Consider the following 7102-nt stretch of genomic DNA (forward strand, 5'->3'; position numbering starts at 1 on the left):
ATTTCTCACAAACGCGAAGATAGATGATTTTCTCCAAAGTCTCTCAAAACGTTACTAGTTACCATAATTCTTAAGTTATGTAATTTTTAATGTTTATTGTTAATTAGTTTGAGTTTATGAAGGATTTTCCTTAGTAAAATTTGCGCTTACGACAAACTTTTACCTAGGCGACGAGCTGTTTACTAGGGTTATGATGGTTATAATTAAAAAGCAAGAGTGAAATAACCAGGATTTAATACACTGGACAAGTTATTTGGAATCGTTCAAATATAAAATAAATTCAAATAGAATAACGATGGCTGAGTGGAAGATCGACCTATCTCGGCAGCCAGTTCGAAAACGCTCTATCTCAAAAAACTTTTCAAGAACGCCCTATTTCAGATTTCGTTTCAAAAACGCCCTATCTCAGCTGCTGATTCAAAAACGCCCTATATCAGTATATTTTGAATACATTTTGAAGTGAGATAGGGCATTTTTGAACCGAATTTTGAGATAGGGTGTTTTTCAATTAAATTCTGAAATAGGGCGTTCTTGAAAAGTTTTTTGAGATAGAGCGCTTTCGAACTGGCTGCCGAGATAGGTCGATCTTCCACTCAGCCATCGATAAATTGAAAATATATTATAACCAATTTAAATATAATATGGTTTATTGCTTGGTACCAACGGCTTTTGCAAATTCAAAAGGAGGCCAAAAAAGTCACAACCCTTTATTTTCCCACCAGTGCATTGCCACTTTTTCAAAGCACTTTATTTGATGAATTCGCGAACTATGCATAAAAGGGGCCATTTTTGAATTCCTGATATGAAGAATTCATGGATTCTGTCGCATAATAAACGTAGTATATTACGAATCGATGTTGTATGAAATCTGATAGCGAGCTGATTTGTGCTGGTTCACAATAGCTCTGATCCAGTACTCCATGAACTTACAGGTTTTTACACGAACTTGCAGGAAGTTACAGGAAAAATGATCCCGTACTCCAAAATCATGCAAATGAGAGCGATTTTTGGAGTTGTGTAGAGAATGAAGTTGCAAGATTTTACCCGAACTTTATCTTCTGTTAAAATCGTGAAAAGTGTCAAGCTATCACTGGTTGACGTTTTCTCAGGAAAAATGCATATTTTGTTCCCCTACTTTTTGTTGTTACTCACTTTATACTCTCACTTCAGAGAGTAATTTTGCTGTTTGAAATTTTTACAAGATTTTACACGAAAAGTATTGGATCAAAGCTAATAAAAACTGGACGAAAACCTCAGCCATTTACAATACATCTGTCGGGCGCATGAAAATGACAATACGAGAACTGATTTTATACGATACGATTGCAAGCGTTTATCGTCTACCGTATGATAATAGGGGTGAAGGAAATATTATTTCTCATTTTGACAGCGGATTGCGTTTAAGTTGGAAATATTGCCACGTTTAACACACTGGTAAGAGTGGGTTGCAAAAATACACACCTTGGTTACGTCAGCTTTCTACGTCTTGGGACTGGAAAGGCATACGGGTCAAAACCCTTGGAAGCAGGATTGGATGTTCGAATTTCTTTTTACCGCATCAGAAACACAATTATCTAGGAGTATAAAATGTTATTAATTGGGGTTTTCACCTTTAAATGTCAATTAAATTTATGCTAAGTATCAGTCGTCCTAGCCGTCATTAGAAAACTTCCGGTGGAAACCGCAAAAGGAAATGCTACATTTTCTCATCATATATGTAAATTAAAATCTTTAAAATTATATTTTATCAGTTACCTCCAATATTCATATCATGCGTAATGCCCACCAGGCTTTTTATCTGCTTTCTATAAAACAGCAACAGGTTAAATTTTGGAAAACCATACGTGTCAAAGCCATTAGATATATCACTGGATGTTTACATTCCTTTTGATCGCAAAACAAACCATGTTATCTGCGAAAAGAAAAAAATTATGAAGTATGGTTCACCTTTAAATTTAAAGTACATTTAAACTAAGTATCAGACGTCCTAACCGTCATTAGAAAACTTCCGGTGGAAACCGCAAAAGGAAATGCTACATATTCTCATCATATATGTAAATTAAAATCTTTAAAATTATATTTTATCAGTTACCTCCAATATTCATATCATGCGTAATGCCCACCAGGCGTTTTATCTGCTTTCTATAAAACAGCAACAGGTTAAATTTTGGAAAACCATACGTGTCAAAGCCATTAGATATATCACTGGATGTTTACATTCCTTTTGATCGCAAAACAAACCATGTTATCTGCGAAAAGAAAAAAATTATGAAGTATGGTTCACCTTTAAATTTAAAGTACATTTAAACTAAGTATCAGACGTCCTAACCGTCATTAGAAAACTTCCGGTGGAAACCGCAAAAGGAAATGCTACGTATTCTCATCATATAAATAAACAGGCCTATTATGGATTCGACGGGGAATGCTATTATCAATTACGACGTCATCACGAAATTCTCCCGCAAATTTCGAAAATCGGGAGATTGGCATTATTAATTCCGAGTGAAACGCAATTTTGACAGTTATTCGTGAAAATATTTTACGAACGCTTTTGTCTATGGAAAGCAAAAATAAAATAAGGGTGCGTCCAGAAATGCATCAAGCCAAAGCATGCCTCTTTTATTTCTAAACTATAATTGATAGAAATGTCAAATATGAGCAACCACGGTTATAAGCCGAATTAAAACTATGTTGCGTAAATAAGACATTTCCATAAATTATAGTTTAGAAATAAAAGATACTGATGCTTTGGCTTGATGCATTTCTGAAAGCACCCTAACTAAGACCAACCAAATCATATAAAAAACAAAAAGCCAAATAAGAAACCAATTGCATATTTTACATTGAAGGAAATAAAAATTTAAGAAAGGTTGATTAATGGTAGTTGTGCACAAATTAAAATATATTTTTCAACAGATCAACGCCATCCACAAAACGAATCTTTTGCTATAACTCAAGCAGGAATTTTTGAAGGAATGCGCCTGCATAAAAGGGTAGAGTTAAACCGATATGAAATTGATAGAATATGATATGTTGAATCGTCCTGAAGGAGATGAGTCCGTGATATTTGTTCATTTATGTATACATGAAAATTAATTACGTCTAAGTTGATATTTTCCTTTACTAATGCAACATTGAAATGAATTTAAATTTAAACGAGTTGTTTATAGAACTAGAAAATAAATTTTCGCGCAAGTTCTGCAATTCACTTCCGAGTGAATTTCAACTCCTGCCTATTTGAATTCAAAGAGAACTTGACTCAAATTCACTCGGAAGTGAATTGCAGAGCCTGCCTGATTAGTCGACATCACGAGTTTCATTTTCCCCGAAGTGGTTCACTTTTCACTTTTGGTTCCCATGTACATATTTACTATGCACGGATGAAAAATTTTCGGGCGCGATTCAGGATAAGGCAGATTATCACCCCTATTACGGGTGTCGACTAGTAGTAGATAAACAACTGTTAGGGCCGTTTTCTCAGCTAACCTTTAGATTACCGGCCACTTTATCGTCTCGATATAAGAGTTTTCGTTTTCTCATCTGCGCATTAACTTCTCGAATCGATAAATTGTTGCTCACCCGATGCAACCTTTAAAATTTGTACCCAACTTTAAATTTTGGTTTGGTTTTGGTTCATGAGCCAAGATATATGATATTTTTCAACCAAGGTTTCGGTTTTTGCTAACTGGCCGTCTCCACAGGATAAAATTTATTGCTGCCCAGCTGTCATTTTGGTCGCTAGATATAAGTTATATCAGTGGCAATATTTGTGTGGGCTTTTTAGCATTTGTAAGATAGCTTCAAAAACGTATTTTTGCCGGATTTAATCGCTTAAAAAATTTAGAAAATAGGCTATTTTACATTCAAATACATAATTACAAATATTTTAACAGGAAACAGCTCAATTTTTGCTTTTATATTAAAATAATAATGATGTTGCAGCCACGAAGTTTTCGTGCAAATAAAAATGTAGCTGTAAAACTACCAAATTGCCGGCAATAGATGGCAAGATATAAGCTCTGATATATATTGCTCTCGAAGAGCAATGAGCGGTCTCCATTGGCAAATTATATTCTGACATTTGTATCAAGATATAAACTTTATCCTGTGGAGACGGGCAGTAATAGTTGCTCTTGCTCTATTTGCTTAAGTTGCACTGCCAACCTTTGAAATTTTTTGACGAATGTAGTGCAGCTTCGCTCTGGGAAATGAAGTGAAGTTTCACTCTACGGAATAACATTTTTATTTTTAACGGTAAGATAAGAAAACGAAAACACCTTAAAGTCAGGGACAATTGATTTGGCCTGCTAGTAAAGGCAACTTTACTGTTGCTCTTAGTCGATTACCCGTGGTATTTTCAAAGTCGTTTTCTCGTTCAATTAGTGCGTGTTAATAGTTTATAGTGGCTCATCCTTCTACAAACAGTTATAGAAAGATGAGCGATAATCGAATGAGTCGTTTATCTACTACTAGTCGACACTCGCAATAGGTGAGTAATTGAATATCTGCATTTTTTTCAACAACTGATGCCTTATCGTCAAAACTGAAAGGTTGGCGAACACCCCGGAAATTCTTCTGAAATATTTTTAAACACCTTTACTTTTTTTCTACTAATAACGTTTATGTCGCAATGGAAACCACTATTACTATTTAAATACTTAATTGTAAACTTTGCCGGAGGAAAAATCTAGTTTCTGTCAATTGCTACCTACCAAATAAGCACAAATCAGCTGAATTCCATTTAAACAGATTCGAACTTAGTGCGCATATATAGAAAAACTATCTACGAAAACGTCGGAATTGCGAATAGCATTTTTCCCGAATTAGTGACGTGAGATCCGTTCACGACGGGAGTTCGTTCGTAATACAGAATAGGGCTGTAAAACATAGTGAAAATTAGATTCTACCGATTACCTTCAATAATCATGTTTGCGCAATGCCCTCCAAATGTTTCATCAGCATTCTATAATACAGAAATAGGTTAAATTATGGAAATAATACCCATTTAAACTTTCAATAAAAATGACATCAGGCCTGTTGAGCTTGAAATGTTATATAATCGTCAAAAAGGCTTCAGAAGCACAATTTCATCATAGAAAAGATATGAAATTTATTTAAATATAGAAATACTTACTATTTTGCCTGGTACGGTCAGACGGTACACTTTCACTTAAGTCAGCATGATGAAACCTTCAATACCAAAAAATATCTTGTTATACTACTAATTCCAATCGTACCATAATTATAGAAAAGTTTTAATATCTCAGGAGAATAAAGTGTCTATCAAGATTTACATCAGAACAGGTCTGTGTAAGCTTCATCACGAAATATGGGCATTTAAGCAAATATTAGTAGTAGCAAACTTACCGATATCATTTCCCGTCTCAATTTTCTCTCCGACTATGTACACATATATATGTATGTACGTAGTTGGACATTCTATACAGCCATTTACTTTCAAGGGACCTCATTATAATTGAAGCTGCACCGACTTTTGTTTCCTAAAAGCATCATCAATGATGGTTAAACATTACATTACCAATGAAAAAAAATATAAAAAAATAAGTTCTACATTTTCTTCAGCTTTGCCGATTAATCTTCTGTCAAGTATTTAGTTTCAAAGTCCAGTGAAAAATACATTGGAGTATGAGATAAAATACCAGACTCAGTCTCGTCATCCGGTATCATCATTAAAAATGTACATTCTTCATATCATGTCTTTTAATTATATTGTTTATATGATAATTACCATTTATATAACTCACTGCGCTCCCACTAATAAACATTAAAAAAAAACATGTGCACGCGTTGAGGACCACCAAGTGAAAGACGGATGCCGCGACATGTTCGAAACAGGATATCTTGGTTGGAACAAACGAGTGAAAAATAACGAGTAGAGATTGCAGTCTTTCATCGAGTAATTACCATACCACTATTAACAATGGTCCTCCAGGCCCCAGATTATACATGGACAACTTTAATTTCATATTCTATGCTTTTCTATCCGCATCTGGCAGTCTATTCCATCTAATAAGGCGATGCTAGATAAAACTTTTGCTTCGCGTTGCGTAACAGATCCGCTTTGGCAGATGTCGTGAAATGTGTGAAAATGCACAAAGCATTTCACACAGATTGTTTCAGCTGCAGCGCGAAGCGAAAATTTGGCCAACTCCCATCTTTTTGCGCGGATTGACAATCAGCCGGTTTAATATTTATTTTTGTTAATTAGATAGATACATACATAACCCGAAAATACGACTCTGCGTTCAACCGAAGAAAATGAATTCAAAAATTCAGTTGAGCGTGGAAAAGGCACTAATTTGGTAACGCGCACTTGTATGCTCATTTTGTTATTAGTGAAACTAAAACTCAACTAAATTACAAGCATCATACATATATTGTAAGGCAATACTTATCGCTCAACGAGCTAGTGAAATAAACATTCATATAGCCACGAAGGCTAGTTAAAATATGTGTTTTATTTCGATATTTCGCTAGTTTTTCCGACATTAAAGTTTACCAAATTGCTTTACCGTGCCGGTTAAATTTATTTATTTATTTATTATAGTCTATGAACAATAAATTCGGGAAATGTTTAGTAGCGCTCACACCGTTTTTGGGGTGGGGGCGGGAGGGGGAGGGGTGGCCCCCCAAATCCCCCCAATAGAAAGGAGACAGTCGCCGCTTTCTAAAAAGGGGTACCTCCCCCTTGGACTCCTCCCACAGGCACCTAGGGAACCGTTTGAAAAAGGGAGAAAAACGAAATTTTCTTAGGCAAACTGAGCAGTTTGAAGTGGAATATGACCCAACTAACAGAAACCGTGGGATTTTTTAATAAAAGAAATTATGCCAAATTAGATATGGGGGGATTTTGAATAAAGAATAAAAAGTTAATTAAAAATAGAAAAAAAAAGTTTTTATAAAAAAAAATTTTCTTTTTAACAAATGTATTTTTGCGTAGAATTCCTTTCTACGTAAGCGGCCTTCGGCCGCACTTAGGGATTATAACCCTCAGGCAGTAGAATTCTCCTTTCTGTTTTGCGAAGAAAAGGAGCTGAACACCTTTTGCAGAGAACACCTTTGTATATTTTTAATGCTTACT

At 35.0% G+C, this 7102-nt stretch overlaps 1 long non-coding RNA gene across 2 annotated transcripts; it reads right to left on the reverse strand.

Annotated features, from left to right (window-relative positions):
* Window positions 1–1197: 1197 nt before the first annotated feature.
* Window positions 1198–5858, reverse strand: LOC108362465 (uncharacterized). Of its 2 annotated transcripts, XR_001847471.1 has the most exons (7): window positions 5750–5858; window positions 5368–5501; window positions 5135–5190; window positions 4915–4963; window positions 2093–2249; window positions 1756–1912; window positions 1198–1574 (listed from the first exon to the last, which is right to left on the reverse strand). It is a non-coding gene; the product is annotated as an uncharacterized LOC108362465 (long non-coding RNA). The 2 variants fall into 2 exon arrangements; XR_001847472.1 differs by lacking the exon at window positions 1756–1912.
* Window positions 5859–7102: the final 1244 nt, after the last annotated feature.

Source organism: Rhagoletis zephyria, unplaced genomic scaffold (assembly GCF_001687245.7).
Source record: "Rhagoletis zephyria isolate East Lansing unplaced genomic scaffold, Rhagoletis_zephyria_1.1 Rzeph_scaffold_01019, whole genome shotgun sequence".
Classification (NCBI taxonomy): Eukaryota; Metazoa; Arthropoda; class Insecta; order Diptera; family Tephritidae; genus Rhagoletis; species Rhagoletis zephyria.